This window comes from Gobius niger (genome assembly GCF_951799975.1).
Source record: "Gobius niger genome assembly, chromosome: 6".
Classification (NCBI taxonomy): Eukaryota; Metazoa; Chordata; class Actinopteri; order Gobiiformes; family Gobiidae; genus Gobius; species Gobius niger.
The window spans coordinates 2,752,581-2,772,122 of record NC_136857.1 but is presented as its reverse complement, the minus strand read 5'-3'; the positions used below and the strand labels follow the sequence as shown (position 1 = coordinate 2,772,122).

The following is a 19,542-nucleotide window of genomic DNA, read 5'->3' as shown; positions in this document are numbered from 1 at the left end:
TAAGATGTTAAGGAGAAAATTTAGACCGGTGGCCCAGGACACGCTGGTGGGACTATGTCTCCGAGCTGGCCTGGTGTCGCCTCGGGGTCCCCCCAGAACAGCTGGAGGAGGTGTGTGTGGATCGGGAAGTCTGGGCATCTCTGCTGAGACTGCTGCCCCCGCGACCCGGCCCCGGATAAGGCGGAAGATGGATGGATGGATGGATGGATGGATGGATGGATGGATGGAGGATGGGTGGATGGATGGATGGATGGATGGATGGATGGATGGATGGATGGATGGATGGATGGATGGATGGAGGATGGGTGGGTGGGTGGATGGATGGATGGATGGATGGATGGATGGATGGATGGATGGATGGATGGAGGATGGGTGGGTGGGTGGATGGATGGATGGATGGAGGATGGGTGGGTGGGTGGATGGATGGATGGATGGATGGATGGATGGATGGATGGATGGATGGATGGATGGATGGATGGATGGCCCAAGAGCCAGTGGCCCTTCTGGGATCTTCCAGAATGGACGTATGGCCAGGTCCGCCCCTGGCTGTGGCTACAATAGTAACTTACTGCCATTGAATGTGGAGTGAATGAATAATAACTATATGTAGCATATGCGGCCCGCGACCCACCGTGGGGGCTGAATTTCAGCCCACGACCCAAACGACTTCGACACCCCTGGTCTAAGACATGTTTTTTGTAGAACACAGACTTTGGTTCATCGTCCATAGGCTTTGCTGCCCATCTTTTGTCTTGAATAAAGATGGGTGTGCTGTCCACTGAGTTAACTTGCTCTCCTTGATGTAAAGAGGCTAATGTGGTTCAGCTGTTAACACCGCGCCCCTCTAACTCGGTCACTTCATCCTTGACTCACACAATCCCGCATAACATCCATATCATCACTGACATAAGACATTCATATTCTGACCAATTAACCCGCTCACCTCCCGTTATCTCCCTTTCCCCATTACATAAAACACACTTACCCCGTGTGTTTACCAGGCCCGCCCCCCCCTGTGCAAACCTCAGCCCGTGGCCTCCCGCCTGTCAGATAAGGGTCTAATAATGCCCGCTGATGTGTGCTTTGATTTCAGATGCGGCGTGGAGAGGCCCGTTAAGTGGACGGGAACGCGGGGAGCGCGGGCCCAGAGCAGTGGCAGGGACCAGAGGTTTAATGAAGGCCCAAGACAGGAGGGGCTTCTCTGAGTCATGAGCCTATCGATAAGCTGTGTGTGGACAGAGGCTGCGGAGTCAAAGCTCATTAAGGACTGGAACTTGGAGAAAAAAAATATAGAGAATAAAATATAATGATGTAATATATGGATTAGAGAGACAGGGAAGACAGCGGCCTATGTAACCCAACCCCTGTTTGATGATTTTGACATGTGCAGAAGAGGGATATTAGCGAGGAAGAACGCTCAAATGTGAAAGAAGACACACTAAGTTGGGTCGGTTTACGGATCCTGCGCAGCTCCCTCCGCTCCACAACAGTCTTTCACCATCTTCCGGATACCTCCTCGTTTGTCCCTTGTTTCCTGTAGCGTGTGTTCGGCGTTAGCTCATAAGCTAGCTGTTTGTAAACCTTTAAAAACTCGGGTCCTTCACGGCTAATACAGACTCTCAGCAGTAAAAAAAAAAAAAACAATGAACCTCACAAAAACACAGCAAAGATGTACAAAAGCATCCAGTAAAACAATGTGGAAAACAGAAACCACAAATGCAAAAAAAACACTGCTGTACCTATTAGAGATCGAGGTGGCTGCTTGTTTGGACATGTGTGTGTGTGTGTGTGTGTGTGTGTGTGTGTGTGGGGAGGGGGTTCTTGTAGTTACGACATTGTGAGGACCAGTTTGCGTTTTTAATCAACAGAGTGAGGACATTTTGGGTGGTCCTCACTTCTTTGAAGGACAGTTTGAGGTCAAGATGTGGTTTTAGGGTTAGAAGAAGAAGAAGAAGAAGAAGAAGAAGATCTTTATTTATATAGCGCCTTTCACAGACATGGTCACAAAGCGCTTTACATGAGACAATTGTACATTCACTCCACACTCGGTGGTGTAAACTACGTTTGTAGCTTCAGTTTCCCCTGGGGGAGACTGTCAGAAGCGCTTTCGCGACTACACACGTCTGCGCCAACGGACCTTCTGACACCACCATACATTCACTCACACACATCATTCACCCTGGCCTATTGTGCATGTTTTTAGTGGTAGGGGAAACCTATGCAGACACGGGGAGAACATGCAAACTCCACACAGAAAGGCCCCGTCCTGGTGGTAATCGAACCCGGACCTTCTAGCTGTGAAGCGAGAGCGCTAACCACTGCGCTACCGTGGGTTAGAATTGGGTGAAGACTAGGGTTAGGATTAAGGTTAGGGTTAGGGTTTTAGGGTGAGGGGTTGGGGTCTGGGTAATTCATTATGTCTATGAGTGTCCTATGAGTGTCCTCACTAAGATAGCATTACACAATTGTATGTGTTACAACTTTGTATGGAAAGGGCTTTATAAATAAAGTTTTGGTTGATTGATTGACCTTGATGAAAGAATAACTTTGCCTTACATGCTGACAGAAAAATAAAAATGTGAACTTTATGACAGTTCCCAACAAATTGTGCATTTTGACACATTTTACCAAACTGTACAAAGCACATATGAAATAAGTTTGATGGAACAACCCTATGAAACATATTCAAACTAAACTAACCGTGAAGTTTGAAACCAGACAGACTGGGCAGGTTCTCACACGCCTGTATCGGCCTCCATGTATTTCCCGTTGGTGCCATTCACCCTTATCTCCGATGCATCCCACGTGAAGTCGATGCATGTCCTAAACGGCAACATTAATGATACCGCCGTAACCCGACACTCGCAATAACATCTTCTCGCCTCAACAACCTCCACAAAACCCATTACTCCGCCATTTCTCCTCTGTTCGACTCAGGCCAAACATGTTCCAGACTGCGCCGCCCCCAGATCTCCTTTCAATACCAATCCAGTTATTCCCCAATCTAACAAATCTCGGCTCGTTCCAAACCTGAGTCATGACTAATGGATTGAAGGAGTCTGGATTTGATTACTCCTCCCACCCCGCCCGCAGGTTGACGGAGATCCATTTGAGAGGTAGTGCGTAGGAATTCCAATATGGCCGCCCTCCAGCTATTGACCCTGTCTGTAAGTGGGCGCTTGTGCTTTTAGTATAGTTACATTGCTCGCTCCACATCTTGCTCCTCCTGGCAGTTTTGCAATACTTTTGAAGCCGCACGCTGGCTCCTGCACTCCCCACTCTACATTATTGATGCACCAAAGAACATGGATAGCCTATTTTTTTTTTTTTGTCATAGGACGCACAAGACAGCATGGGGTCAGCATTAAGGCGCATGGTTTTACAAAGAAAAGATCTGGGGTAGGACGACTTGGCAGCGGTGGGTTTCTGTTTGCGAAGAAAGTCAAGGGTAAAGATTTGGCAAGCATTGTCTGCAACGATGAGACAGACCGAGACGGAGCTTATTAAGAAGAAATGGGGAAGAAATGTGCTTTATTGTTCTTGGAGAAATAAGCCAGCGGTTAAATCGTGAAAAAAAAAAAAAAAAACTTTCAATTTTAGTCTAGTTTTAGTCGACTAAAATTGCATGTCAATTTAGTCGACTAAAATGAACACTAATTTAGTCGACTTATATTTATAATATTCATTATAAGTAAGGATTAAACAACGAGGAGCCATGCTAGACGGTTATAATGCAGGACGCGGAGTCAAGACCACGACACAGTGTTGTTCCTCCTGCATTATAACGTCTAACGCGGCTCCTCGTTGTTTAATCCGCTTATACCAGGGTCCCACAAACGTAACATTTATAATAAATGTTTTTTTCATTGACTAAAGTCACTAAATCTGCCAGACTACGGGACTATTTTGTGTGGGTTATTAGCCGGTCACTGAAGGCTGGTCTCAGAGCGAGTCATTCTCCGCAGCTATTACGAGGATCTCAGTCAGGCTCAACGACACAACATCAGCACAGAATCACAACACAACAGGACTAACCCGGAAACACTTTTCCCTGGAAGGAAACACCGATATGCGGCACTCGTGGGCAGGAGTTATTTACCTTTTACAACGTTTAACCTGAAGCTAGCTAGCTAGCTCAACCAGCTCAACTGTTTATGGAAACAGCTGCGGTGGAGTCGCTCACACCTGGGCCCCCCCAACTGAAACTTTTATGTTTGACTTTACTAATCCAGACAAATATGCTTCAATGCAGGATCATTTTATGTACGCCTGAAAATGATGAATAGCCTTAACCGTTTCCAATAGAAATGTAAAGCTCATATGTTATTAACAGTAGCTAACCTAGCTGCTCACTCTCCTCTACAAACATTTAGCAAACGTTTTGTTTTGGCCAAAAAACGTTGAAATTAACACAAAATCCATCTCATACGTTCCTGTCAGTCACTGATTACGCCTTTATCTGATTCAGCTGTGTCATGCGTTGCTATGGCGACGCCACAGCGGAGTGATATCCCAGTGATATAACTACCGGACTACGTGTGCGGTTATACCAAAATAATGCACCAGCCAATCAGAATCCAGTATTCACCCAGACCATGGGATAATCATACTTAATCGTGGTCCTCAACTTCATGGAGCTTCTCCCACATAAATAAAGCTCAGAGCTGATAATTTGGCAGAGAATTTACATGATCTGAGGCTTTTTCAGACGATCAATAGAAGTTTGGATGATTTTAGTCACTCCTTTTCATTTTTATTTAGTCTTATTTTAGTCGACTAAAATATCTGGACATTTCAGTCACAGTTTTAGTCTCATGAGAAAGTTTTAATTTAGTTTTTGTCATGGTTGTGGTGGAGTGAAGAAAAGAAAACCCAAAATGCAGACTGCAACGGAACTAGATTTAATATGTGCAAAAATCAAGAAACAAGAAACTGACAAAAACCAAAATAACAAAATCCAGACATAACCAAAAACCGGGGCTGACAAAGACAATGACGCGACAAAGGACAAGGGAAACACAGGGGTATAAATACAAGAGGAAACGGGGCACAGGTGAAACACATCAGGGCGGGGCAGGCAGGTAACGAGGGAAGTCAAGCAAAATCACAAGAACAGAACACATGTCAAAATAAAACACAGGACTAGACCAAACACAAGAAAACATACAAAACCGGGTGGACAAAAGACGAATCATGACAGTTTTAGTCCTATTTTAGTCGGCAAAAATAACACTTTGACTAAATATTTTTCTTTATTTATTTATTTCAGTGCTCACGACCATACCCGTGGTCTGGAGCACAAGTTCACAAAAGCAAAACAGAACAAAGTAATAATAGATATCATTTTAACAGAAGAAGAACCTTTTTCAAAAAGGTATCACATTTACTGATCACATTTTGACTTTGATTTTGCATAAGTGAAATAAGTTTAAACATTAAAGAGCGTCTTACATAAAAGTTTGGCAAATACTTTTCTCCATTGTAGACAACTTCCGCATTTGAACATTCAAACAGTAAATGAAACTCATCACCGACAACATTATCATTACAGAGATTACAATAACGACATTTTCTGTCAATGCCTTTATATCGGCCACTGCTTTTGCCAAACGATTGTTTCCGGTTCTTAAATTACAAATGGCGCGTCTGTGGGAGACATTCTCACACAAAAGATACTTTTCTAATTCAAATACGGTTTTAAATTCCACATAAACATCACAAGACGACATAGTGCCACATTCTCCTCTCCATTTCTGTATAAACTGGTCCTTTAGGGTTCGCTCCACTTTGAGTTTCCGCCAGTTCACATTGGTGATTTTCTGGGATCTCCAAATATAGGAGAGACCGCAGTCGTTTAGTCGACGAAATCAACACTGGCTCTGACTGACGCAAACTGTTGTTGTGTCCTTGAGCAAGACACTTTCCCGCCTTCTCTGCGTGACTGTGGTGTCTGAGTGGTTGCCCGTGGTCATGACGTAGATTGGCGTCCTCACATCTGTACGTCCAACCCCGGGGAGACTGTGGTTACGGGAGTTTACCACCATCAAGACAGTGCAGCACATTGAAAAGCCAGGTATTGTCCACTGAGCGCTGTCCTCTTCTTCTTACTGCAGACTTTGTCTTATCATGATACAATATTTAATTTATCTGTAGTCTGTTCATCACTATTCATCCCCCCCCTCAGGAGTGCCTGTCTAGATCGAACGGAGGAACCTGGGTGAACGGAGGAACCCTGCATTCTGGAATCTGAGGACTGGACGGTCTGTGATCTTGGCCCGTCTGCTGAGGGATCCTTCGGCCCTGGGTCTCTATAGCCTGTCCGTCCATGGGAGTGGATCTCTCCTTCTGTGGTTCTCCCCAAGGTTTCTCTTTTCTCCTGCCGAGTTTTTGAGTTTTTCCTTGCCGTGCTGGAGACTCTAAGGACGGGGGACGCCCACGCCGCTCGTCGCTGCCTCCTGTTGGAAATTATATTTGCCTGGATTCACCTGAACTTTTAATTGTCATATTTATTGCTCTGTTTTATTGCCTTAATGTTTGGTGCAGCTGTGAGGCCACTTCTGTTGTGATATTGGGCTGTACAAAACCATTCAACTTGAAACTTGAAAAAGCTCATTAACTCAAAGGTGTAAAGTGCAATACAAATGTAAGGCATAGTTATCAGTAAAATTCACTTTTTGCACCTCATCCTTCAGCGTTTGCAGTTTTCGATGTATGTATTTGAAGGTAGCACGGAAAAGCCACCAAATTCAAACTAATCATTTGAAGACATCTTGTAGGGATGTGTTCCAAAAAGAACATTTGGCGAAACGGTGCTCGCCAGTCTTTTGTTATAAATAAGCCATTGTAGCGGCAATTGTTTATTTCATTTCTATTTTTAGGACTGGCTCCGACAGTAGTATTAGATTTATGTCTATGTCCATTCTGGAGGAGCACAGAAGGGCCACTGGCTCGAGGGCCACCTGTCCCGCCTCATCCGAGCTTTACCCAAATCTAAAAGCTAAAAGGAAAAGCATCAAAATAGCGAGAAAAAGAGAAAAACACGGACAAAAAACACAACAAAAAAACAAAAAACAAAAATGTGGCGACGCGACGAACAGTTTCCGTCACTTTTGTAGGTCTTAGCTTTCAAACGAGGCGTTACATTGTTGCTCTCCAGTCGAGAAGCTTTTAGATTTGGGTAAAGCCCAGTATAAAACAAAACATGAATCTAAAAGGAATTCCGTGGAGTATGGTGCACCACAAGGTTCAATTTTGGGACCATTATTATTTATTATTTATATTAATGATTTCGCTTCTGTTTCTACGACCACCTTTCCCGTTCTTTTTGCTGACGATACCGATCAAAACAAATAATAATAAAAAGCCGAACAGGGGAAAATGCACTCGTTAATGTTAAGGCGGGGGGTAAGAGGTTAAAATATGTATTTGTGGGAAGTGTCACAATTCACTAATTTGGGCCAGGCTGGTCAGAGTCCAGGGCTGTTTTTTCAGTCCCAGTCCGCCCCTGGAGAGAGAGACAGGGAGAGAGAGGGGGAGGGAGGGAGGGAGGCATATCTGAGCAACAGCAGTTACCCGGTGTGACCCATAGATGGCAGTATTCTAACAGCTACAGCGCACAGTGTCCAGCGGCTCTGTGGAGTAACTACTGCGCTCACTATAGCCTGAAAGGTAAGTGGAATCGGTTTTATTAAAAAAGAAGAAAAGAAAAAAAACACTAAAATGTGATGTTTTGTGATGTTTCATGATCGAGCCTGGCCAAAAGTCTGCCTATTACTTGGGACGCTCCTGCCTTTTTGTCTGACTTTTCATGGAGTATTGTTCATGACAAATCTTCATTAATGTTACTGTCCTGCTTTTACTTTTGCTTTTCCTACATGTGCACTTTTACTGATATGCGCGCTTGGAGTTTTTCTTGGAACCTCTCATTGTGCACAAAAACTCCCCAACCTCGCGTCATTTCTAAAAAACAAAAAAAACCTACTCTAATTCCACCCCACCCGTTAAAATCCCGCATTTGCTCTGAACACGTACTGCTCCTCGCGCCCGTCCGTTTTGTGGTCATGTTTTGGTGTGAGCGGAAACAGTTAACGCCGTAATAAGCCGGGAGAGCGCGAGGGGGGCTGGCTTTAGACGGCAGAGGCAGCAGAGGCAGCAGCAGCAGCGTGCGCACCGCCACACTACTGTACGCTCGCGAAGCCACCGCTGCGTGATCTATGTCAGCGGAGAGAGACAGAGCGGCGATCCTCGTGTGTGCCGTGGAAACCAGCGTGGCCGTGCGCGTAACGACAGCGGCGGCCGGAGCAGCGGCAGGAGTCGCCTCTTCCCAACCATTTGGACGCGCGAACCCGCTGCTGCTTCTACTACTGAAGGAATGTCTCGTTTCATTCATGCTTTAGCTCGGTTCGGATGTTAAAACCGCGCCGCCGCGAAGTTTACCCTCCGCGTCTCTTGCATTTTTACGCGCGGTGCGCACCGGCCGCAAACGTGAATGAATGAATGAATGAATGACGCCACCGCCGCAATAACCTCTGATCAGAACGGGATACTATCGTGAATATTGAGCGATACTGGACATTCCCCCCCCCCCCCCCCCCTCCTTACAATTTGGATAGGAGTCTGGCGCAGCATCAGCAGAGCGGCAGAGGACGGACGGCATCGCGCGCAAGAGGAAAGGAGGAGATCCCCGGCCGTTTGAATGGAGAGGTGAGTGACCATGACTCTGGAACCGTTCTGCCCACACCGTCGGCACCCGAGGCTCCCGTTTGGCGCCCTCGAAAGGGAGCGAGTGGCCGGGGTTTCTGTGGATGTTGTCCGCGCTGCAGACCGGGGTTTGCATCGACCCGTGCCCGCGGCTCTCGCAGCCTGCACCGCGCGGGTGAACGATGAGGTGTGACCATGTGTGGCTTCCGAGCACTGCGCCGTGTCTGCGGATGGGAAGGCTCCTTCAGCTTCAGCTGCAGACACAGGTGTTCCTAGGGATTTCCATTGCGCGTATTGTAAGACCAGTGCGTCATGTTTCATTCATTTAGGAGGATGTGATGAGAATGCCTCTTCTGACTGTGCTGGCTGGTTGACCTTGGCTGTCAGGTCAAGTGGATTCTCACTGTAATGCTAAAGCCACAAGACACTCTTTCAGTTGGTTTTCCTTTTGGACGTTCACAATTGATCAATTCATCAATGAGTGGTGGACCAATGGGTTTGTCAGCCCTCGCAACAAGTGACTGCTGAGAACTTTTCAAACATCTCCATCCCTTGACTCCATCCTGTACCAATTACCCCCCTGCTATCCCCAGCACTACTCATCCCTGAAGCTCTCCCTAAACAAACTCCCACACGGATACGCCGTCACCAAATGGCTGTAATTTAGGCTCCTCCAGCCCTCAGCCGAGCAGATGCACTGGTCTACAAATCTTCCTCCTGCCAGAGCGCTTCAGCCCGGCAGCCACGCGCAACACACCCGCCGCCACAATGAGCTTAAAGGAAATAGATGTTGTCTTAAGTAGAAAATTGCCGCGCATTTGCATGAGAATAAGTTACATCTGCCGCGGGTGACGGCGAGCATATTAATCCCCGCCAAAACAATGGAATCAAAACACGCTTTCTTTTCTTCCTCCCCCTGGTTGGAATTGTGGCTTTTCATTATTGCAATATCCATCTCAAAGTGGATCAGCGCTGTGACCTTTTTCAACTGACAACGCTGGGTTGGAAATTGGCGGTTTCTCCACATCCTTTGCAAACAACAGCACATCCCGTCTCCCGTGGAGTTTTATAGGTATAAAAACATGTAATTTCCTCCACAAACGTGTTCCGAAAGGCATGTCGTTCACGTGGAGCAGCTCATATTGCAAAACATGAATCTAATTGCGATGACAGTATAGGCTACAACTGTGCAATTACAGAAATATCGCAGCCTTTCCTCTTTGTTATGATCCAAAGCCATTGTTTGCGGCTAATTAAGGTTTGTCTAATCAAACCGTGCGATAGTGCGTCCGTGTGAACAAAGCAGCCTTCCTCTTTTTTTTTCACCAGCTAATCCATCGAAAGACGGCTTTGTTGCTACACTTTGGCACGTTTATTTTTAGCATTTCCGAGCGCCCGCTCTGCCTCTTAATATTGCACTTTGATGATGGAGATAATTGTTATAGAAACCGCCGGTTCGAGTCAAGAAAAATCCATCCCCGCTCTCTCAAAAAAACGGAGCGCAGGAGCGAACGATCTCCTTAGTTATTCGCTTTCAACTTTTTTTGGCGGCTTTGAAGGTCCGAGAGGAGTGCGCGGACAGGCGTGTATCCGATCAATAAGGCTAACCAACGCTCTGGGCTGGAGGAGAGGACGTGCCGGCCCGGTGCTGCCGTGGTTGTTTTGATTGGTTTTAGGTGGTTCAAGTAGCAAAGTATGTCATTTAAGAAGTCAGACGCGTTCAGATGTGCAAAGGAACGGACAAGTTTGAAGCGAAAAGTGTCTCGAAGTCCTGCTTGAAGAGTGTTTTCGGATTGTTGAATATATACATTTGAAAAGAACTCTTTGTAGAACGGTTCACGGCCGGGAAAAAAGTACTCGGTTGTTGCAAAGTCTGTCTCATCCAGGAGCAACGCATTACACCTGTACATTCTCTATTAGGCAAATGATTAAAGCAGCGCATGCCGATAACTCACAAAAGAAGCCAGCATTCGCGTAACCCCCCCAGCCGCTTTCCTCCCAGCGATATCGACTTCTGTTTTCTTCTCTGTAATTCATGTCAAACTCCTATAAGCTTCGCACGTAGCTCAAGTGCGTCCTCTGTCGATCCCGTCTGAAGCTTCTCCCATTGTAATCGCTGCCCGCTGTGTAATCCAAACGGCCCCCAAATAGGTCAATGCTCCCTATTATACCAGAGTAAAAAAAAAGTCTAATTTCGCTGCTAAATCATTATATTTGGGCTTTGCTGTGTCACCACCACACCAGCAGTGGCATCTCCTCCCTCTCGCTCTCTCTCCAGTGCACAGCTCTCCCGGACTCCCCCCCCCCCCCCCAGCCTGCAGCCAGCCTCTCCACTGTTTTAGCTTGAGAGATTTTGACAAGTCGTTGTTACGCATGCAGGCCCAATCCTTGACCTATTTCTTAAATGAGAGAATGCTGCAAATGCGCTCGGCGGCTGTGTATTCTGTCCGTATATGCACACCCTCCTCTTACACTCCCCCCCCCCCCTCTTCCCCACACACACACACACACACACACACCGATCCCAACTGTCTTCTCACCTCATGCGTGCAGATAATGGCGCTATTGAGTTCATTGACTACGACAAATATAGGTCCATTGTGTTAGTAACCAGAGGTGGGTAGAGTGGAGTAAAAGTTTCAGTGTGACGGGCTCAGAATGGGCAGATTTGATCACTTCTTTACCCGCATTGCCTTGCCGTTCTCTCCTACTGTTCCCTTTGACTTTATTGGATGACCTCTTCGTCACATATTTCCAGATAACAATGCCATTACTTAATCATTATGCTCTCCTCCCTCGCCTCTGTCCGTCGTTGTTCAGCGGCGTGTGCACGTAGCGCATGTTTGTTTCAATGCCCTCGAGTGCTCTTGCCTCACTGCGGGCTGTTTATCTGACCCTCTGGACTGTCCGGCTGTCACAACACTGATCTCAATCTGCCTTAGCCACTCGTCCTCTCTCTCTCTCCCCTCTCTCTCTCTCGGTGACAGTGCAGGAGGAGAGACAGGCGGGGGGATCGGGATTGGCCGTGACATTGATCAACTGGAGTGTAGTCTCTCATGTAGACGCCGGTGTCGACGGAAAGCAAGTCTAAACTTTCGCTTGGCTCCCTGTGAGCATGACTTACAGCTCGACAAAAGTAAATAAATAAAGGAAGTGGTTGTAGCTGTCGCCGTGGCGAGCGACGATCGGAGCGCGGCAGAAAACAGTCGTCATAAACCCGCTTTTGTACGAGCACAAATTAAAAATCTCTGCGAAAATCTCCAGCTTATGCAACTTCTGTGCAACAACTGTTGGTGTAACTGATGCTATTTAAAGAGACTGTACTTATTTCTCCATACTTCATTGTGGTGACTCAAAGTAAAACTCACGGTCAATACTGAAAACAGCAAAAGCGGAAGAAAACTGCAGTGAAAGTTGAACACTTTTTTTTTTTTTTGGCCAACTTTAAAACAATGTCTACAATGCTTTGGTGAGAAATATCTTTGATTTGAATAAACACGAGGGTTTTTGATGGAGCAGACGCCGCATCATGTGTTTGAACTCATCTCCAGTTAGACGATGCCTGTCCTTTTGTAAAACAGTCCTTGAAGTTGCTCACATATAGTAGGATGCAGATAAGATAGAGCATCTCTCTTTGATAAGGCTGTACAATGGCAGATGTTTGGGAACACCACGGGGCTACAGTTAATGGTCTCGTCCTGCTGCTCGTGCTGTTTTCATCTTCCTGAGTAGTTGTGCGTGCAGCCCTCTGTGACTTATTGAGTCGTTGGAGCCATTTTAAATTGATGACTACAGGCCACTATGTTGTTAAGTAGCAGCTTGCACAGTTTGAGCAACACGGAGCACCGGGGATCGAATCAATATCACGCCTTTTTGCGCTTTTGTTTTTCACCGACGAGTTTCAGAACATATAGTATCTTTTGAATTCACTCAAATGTGTATATTGTTGACAGAAGTGCTGAACTCACAACCTCGGTGAGGAGTTGCCAAGCACTCTGCAACAGGGCGACTACCTAGGACTGGTTACGGTTGCACTTTAACGATATTTGGTTTACTTTTTGAAACCTATACTAACATATTTGTCATGTAGAACCATAAAGCTGAGCTGAAACAACCAGGTTACTTTCTTTAGTGTTGTCTCTAGACCCAGCAGGCATCTCGTTTTCAATACCTTACTTACAGCCCGATGACCACCTGTGTCTCTTTTGGTTACTCTGCCCAGTCACTTTCACACTTCTTCATCAGGGCTCTGTGAATTATTTAGAATGAAATTTGGGTAACACTTTACATTACGGGCCAGTAAGTCCATGGTACTTCCAGTGGTAATTACTAGTAATAACCGTGGTACTTAGTGTGGTACCTAGAGTAGTAAGTACTAGTACTTACTGTGGTACTTACTGTGGTACTAAAAGTGGTAAGTACTAGTAATTACAGTGGTACTTGTTATGGTACTAAAAGTGGTAAGTACTAGTAATTACAGTGGTACTTATTGTGGTACTAAAAGTGGTAAGTACCAGTACTTACAGTGGTACTTATTGTGGCAATTACTAGTAATTACTGTTGTACTTCCAGGTACTTATTGTGGTACTTTAAATATACTATCGTGAAAATTACAAGATATGTACTGTGATACCCTAGATACAGTGGTAACTCTTAGTGAAGGTGGTAGCCTACTTCTTTGATCATCAAGTTATAGTTTCTAGTAGTTAGTGAAACATCTACTTGTATAAAGGAATGTGTATAATATAAAAAACATAAAACAATATTAGGGAATACAAGTTTCTTTATTAATATGGGACAAGAAGCAAAGAGAGGACAGTAGCAATACAGAGCTTACCATTTAATGCATATTTCAAAACAAGTTTCAAGCACAAGAAAAACACTGCAATACTCTACAAGAGTTAAATAAAACACCAGTAATTACACAGTAAGTACTAGGTACCCAACACAAGTTACAGTAATTACACATTAACACACCAGTAATTATACAGTAAGTATCAGGTACTTACCACAGGAACTGGCCCATATTATGACAAGGGACTTTACCATAAGTACCAGTGACAACACCAGTAATTACATGGTACTTAACACAGTAAATGGCCCATATTATGACAAGGGACTTTACCATAAGTACCAGTAATAACCAGGTACTTCTCACAGAAAATGGCCCATATTATGACAAGGGACTTTACCATCATTACCAGTAACAACACCAGTAATTACCAGGTACTTACCACAGGAACTGGCCCATATTATGACAAGAGACTTTACCATAAGTACCTGTGACAACACCAGTAATTACACAGTAATTACCTGGTACTTACCACAGGAACTGGCCCATATTATGACAAAGAACTTTACCATAAGTACCAGTAACAACACCAGTAATTACCAGGTACTTACCACAGGAACTGGCCCATATTATGACAAAGAACTTTACCATCATTACCAGTAACAACACCAGTAATTACCAGGTACTTACCACAGGAACTGGCCCATATTATGACAAGAGACTTTACCATAAGTACCTGTGACAACACCTGTAATTACACAGTAATTACCAGGTACTTACCACAGGAACTGGCCCATATTATGACAAGAGACTTTACCATAAGTACCTGTGACAACACCAGTAATTACACAGTAATTACCTGGTACTTACCACAGGAACTGGCCCATATTATGACAAGAGACTTTACCATAAGTACCTGTGAAAACACCAGTAATTACACAGTAATTACCTGGTATTTACCACAGGAACTGGCCCATATTATGACAAGGGACTTTACCATAAGTACCAGTAACAACACCAGTAATTACCAGGTACTTACCACAGGAACTGGCCCATATTATGACAAGGGACTTTACCATAAGTACCAGTAACAACACCAGTAATTACCAGGTACTTACCACAGGAACTGGCCCATATTATGACAAGAGACTTTACCATAAGTACCTGTGACAACACCAGTAATTACAAAGTAATTACCTGGTACTTACCACAGGAACTGGCCCATATTATGACAAGAGACTTTACCATAAGTACCTGTGAAAACACCAGTAATTACACAGTAATTACCTGGTATTTACCACAGGAACTGGCCCATATTATGACAAGGGACTTTACCATAAGTACCAGTAACAACACCAGTAATTACCAGGTACTTACCACAGGAACTGGCCCATATTATGACAAGAGACTTTACCATAAGTACCTGTGAAGACACCAGTAATTACCTGGTACTTACCACAGGAACTGGCCCATATTATGACAAGGGACTTTACCATAAGTACCTGTGAAGACACCAGTAATTACCTGGTACTTAACACAGGAACTGGCCCATATTATGACAAGGGACTTTACCATAAGTACCTGTGACAACACCAGTAATTACCTGGTACTTAACAGAGGAAATGGCCCATATTATGACAAAGAACTTTACCATAAGTACCAGTAACAACACCAGTAATTACCAGGTACTTACCACAGGAACTGGCCCATATTATGACAAGAGACTTTACCATAAGTACCTGTGACAACACCAGTAATTACACAGTAATTACCTGGTACTTACCACAGGAACTGGCCCATATTATGACAAGAGACTTTACCATAAGTACCTGTGACAACACCAGTAATTACACAGTAATTACCTGGTACTTACCATAGGAACTGGCCCATATTATGACAAAGAACATTATCGTCATTACCAGCCAAAACACCAGTTATTAGGCAGTAAGTGCCAGGTATTTACCACAGGAACTGGCCCATATTATGACAAGGGACTTTACCATAAGTACCTGTGACAACACCAGAAATTACACAGTAATTACGTGGTACTTAACACAGGAACTGGGCCATATTATGACAAGGGACTTTACCATAAGTACCAGTGGCAACACCAGTAATTACACAGTAATTACCTGGTACTTAACACAGGAAATGGCCCATATTATGACTAAGAACATTATCGTCATTACCAGCAACAACACCAGTTACTAGGCAGTAAGTACCAGGTATTTACCACAGGAACTGGCCCATATTATGACAAAGGACTTTGCACTCACTGCCAGCGACAACAACAGTAATTACCAGGTACTTACCACAGGAACTGGCCCATATTATGACAAGGGACTTTACCATAAGTACCTGTGACAACACCAGTAATTAACAGTTATTTTTCAGGAGGGTTAATCATTTGCCACAAATCTCTCTGAATCAAATTTTACCATCTTTTAGTGCGAGCATCCATTAGTTTAATCAGACATGCAAACACAAACATGGTGTCATAGCACCATAAGTAGAACTGCAGTTCTACTTAGGGCTTTGGTTTCATCACAGAGTGGACAGAAACATAATAAAACGGTAAAAATATTATTACTGTTTTGATTTTTAGAGAGACAATAAAGAGTTTAAAAATGTTAAAATTATGTTACATGTTCCAACAATGTCCTAATTTGTAGAATGAGCCCAGACCTATTCACCACAACTGCCTCTAAAATCCTGCACTGTCACTCAAAAACATGTTCCTTTGGGTCCGAATTGCCGTCATGCACGAGCTTAATATAGAAGCTGCAGTTACACGTATGACATGAGGTGGCAGTATTGAGTATAAAATGGCAAACTTGCATCTAGCCCCTTTAAATATAGATGTTAAACTTGTATTGACAATTTGTAGGAATATAGAATATACAAAAAAAATACATTGGTATACAGTGGTCTCTCGTTTATCGCGGGGGTTACGTTACAAAAAAACCCCGCAATAGGCGAAATCCGCGAAGTAGAAAGCTTCATTAATTTCAATTATTATATACATTTTAAAGCTGTAAAACACCTCACTACACTTTTTATACACTTTTCTCACTAGTTCACACGGGTTCTCCCTCATGCCTGGTGTACACTGTGTGATTTCATTTGTCTAATAAGATTTTTAGATGTCACATTACAGATGTAGGGGTGGAAACATTGTGAGCTGCACTCGTCTCTGCTGTGCGCTGGTCAGTTTAGCCTCCACCACACAGTAAATTATAGCTATCTGTTAGCTTTATAATTTAGCTTGTTGATGCACTTACGTTTCATGAGGCTATTGTCAAATATGAAAGCTACAGTCATTGCAAAGCTTGGTGCTCATGTCCCATGCACAGTTGCGCAGTGTCAACGTAACTTTGCAGACTGCATTTCGCCCGCTGCCACTCGATACTTCATGAATCCAAGCAGCAATAAAGGTTAACATGCAATATACAGAGGTATAACTTTCACCTCATCCCCCCTTTTAAATTGCAGATTGACACGATTCACGTGAATGGTATTGCAAGGTCAAAATGGTGAATTTCGCCAAAAGGTGACAGATTTGCATGTATGTACATCCTTTTTCTGATTCTTCTGCTTTTGATGATTGTTGTCAGCCATGGGACTTTAAAAAATTCGTCAGTCGTCCTTCACTCCACCACCACCAAGGAATTGATAAAAGGTTGCCTCTGCAAGAAAAAGGTAAAATGCATGTTAAAACATGATTAGCCAGGAGTCAGGACCATAGCCAAAATTTAAAAAATACTAAGGTTCAGTTCCCGTCCTCATTTAACATCCACATTAGGTTAAACAAGTCTTTTTTCTGTAGATGATGACGCCTCGTTAGAGCTCTGTAAATAACACTATTTTTGGCGGGACTTAGCATCGTAAAGCTTAAAATGATGCTAGTGCCACTTAATTTTGCACTCTTTATGTAATAAAATCGCCTTTTTTTCCAAAGTCCATTTGCGTTTTATTTTATTTATTGGTTTATATGGTTGGGATAGTGCATGTTAATAATACCTTTCTTTTAACCAACAAAATGTAGTTCAGCCAATCAGTAAATTAAAGGAACAATCCTGGGAAGAAGGGTCCTATACAATGAAGTTTTGCTCAAGGCAATATGAACGGTAGCTTTTGAATGAAATTAAATTTGTATTTATTTTCTAACTCTGACGCACAAGGGATCGTTGAGGACAAAGCTCTGCTATGCATCCGAACACTTGTTCGGATGCATAGCGATATGTTTTAAGTTGCTAATAAGACTCTTTTAACAAGAATAGGAATATTTTGTATTCACTTGTACAATCAAAGACTTCATCATTCAACCATAAAACAAGGTGAAAAGCAATAACTAGGTCTGGACATTGGTGACCTTAACCTCTTAATCCCCACCTGAACTGAACACATTTTCCCCAGTTTAGCTTTACCCAAATCTAAAGGCTTCTTGAAAAAAGTGTCAAAACAGCGACAAAAATTAGACAAAAAAAAGCATTGAAAATGTGGCTAAATGTAACGAAAACAGTATGAATAAGTATAAATAATAAAAAAAGTAGAAAAAAGATACAATGCGGCTACAACATGAGGAAAAAGTTTAGTTAAAATTAGTTTTGTAGGCCTTAGCTTTAAAATGAGGCATTACACTGGCCTATAGGCTGTGGTGACTATGGATTTGGGTAAAGCCGAACTGAAGAAAATGTTGGTGCTGGGGGGTTAAGAGGTTAATGATAATAATAATAATAATGCATCGGTTTTATATGGTGCTTTTCTGGACACTCAAATATGCTTTACATTGCATTATTCATTAACTCCATACCAGGTGGTGGTAAGCTACTATTGTAGCCACAGCTGCCCTGGGGTAGACTGACGAAAGCGAGGCAACCAGTCGGCCCCTCCGACCACCACCAACCACTCACTCACTACATTCGCTAGGCTTCCTGGTGTTACTAAACGGTCTCCCATCCAAGTACCGACCAGGCCTCTCCTTGCTTAGCTTCCAAGGTCTGACGGGATTGGGCATCGCAAAGGCGGTATGCCAATGATGGCTATGACCATGTTTTTAGTAACAGCATGTCGACAATATTCAATGTTTTTCGGGTTGATATTGGTATACATTAGTGATTGCTTTTCAGAGTGGGGTCACCCTCTTTATTTACAGGGAGGTTGCGGTCTTAAAAGACAAACCAAACTAAAACATAACAAAATTATATCAAAAGAAAAACAATACACTAATTATTTATAACGCTGTTTTAACAACATGATTCAAAAATGGAAATATTTCTCATAAGCATTTAGTATATAAAAGTTCAGTAAAATTCTAACCTACCACTCAAGAGATCCACTTGTAGATGGAGTTGACTTGATGAGGTGACTGATGAGGCAGCTGATGAGACTGGAGCAGGGGAGGAGACAGATTCATCGGTTTCTTCAGTGCACGTCTCCTGGCTGCTCCTGCTCTGGAATGTTAAGCCTCGAAGTATTTCTATACCAGAAGTGTCAAATTTTTGACTCTGCAACATAAACACAACAGACATTTGGCCTCAGTTCAACCAGTTAGGGCAAAACATTTATAATATGTTTTCTTAAAAAGTTTTCTAGCCCAGGAAACAGGTCTTGCCAATTCTTCTTAGTGAGGCAGGGCAACACGGCCATCTTCACACCAGCGGCAAATTTTAAAAATAGTTATTGTAATATATATGCCAGCGCATTTTCTCCAATTCGGATAATACAAAATCTAAAAGCTTCTCGGCTGGTTGTTCTGAAGACAGCAACCTGCCCTGGGACAACAGATGAAAATGAGCCATTGTGGCTAACACTGGCATATTTACATGTGGACTTTGAGGACTCATGTTAATTAATATGCACTGTCCCATCTTAAATAAATAAATGAATAAAATAAGCCTCATTTAAAAGCTAAGACCTACAAAACTCATCTAAGCTTCTGCCTTGTTATGATTTTCGTTTTTGGTTGTGTTTTCACTACGCTTTAGCTGCTTATTTCACATATCTTGGTCACATTCTTATGGCTTGATCGCAGTGACATTACACTACAT

The 19,542-nt window shown here is 43.5% G+C and overlaps 1 protein-coding gene across 2 annotated transcripts in view; it reads left to right on the top strand.

Moving 5' to 3' along the window:
• The first annotated feature begins 7,608 nt into the window (after positions 1-7,608).
• plxna2 (plexin A2) overlaps positions 7,609-19,542 on the top strand; it is a 519,114-nt gene continuing 507,180 nt past the window's right edge. The window contains exon 1 of one of the 2 annotated variants that reach the window (XM_079558784.1): positions 7,609-7,668. The gene's annotated coding sequence lies outside the window, so the exon portion shown is untranslated. Of the gene's footprint in view, positions 7,669-8,503; positions 8,704-19,542 lie in introns of those variants that run through there. The other variant, XM_079558785.1, reaches the window with a different exon arrangement.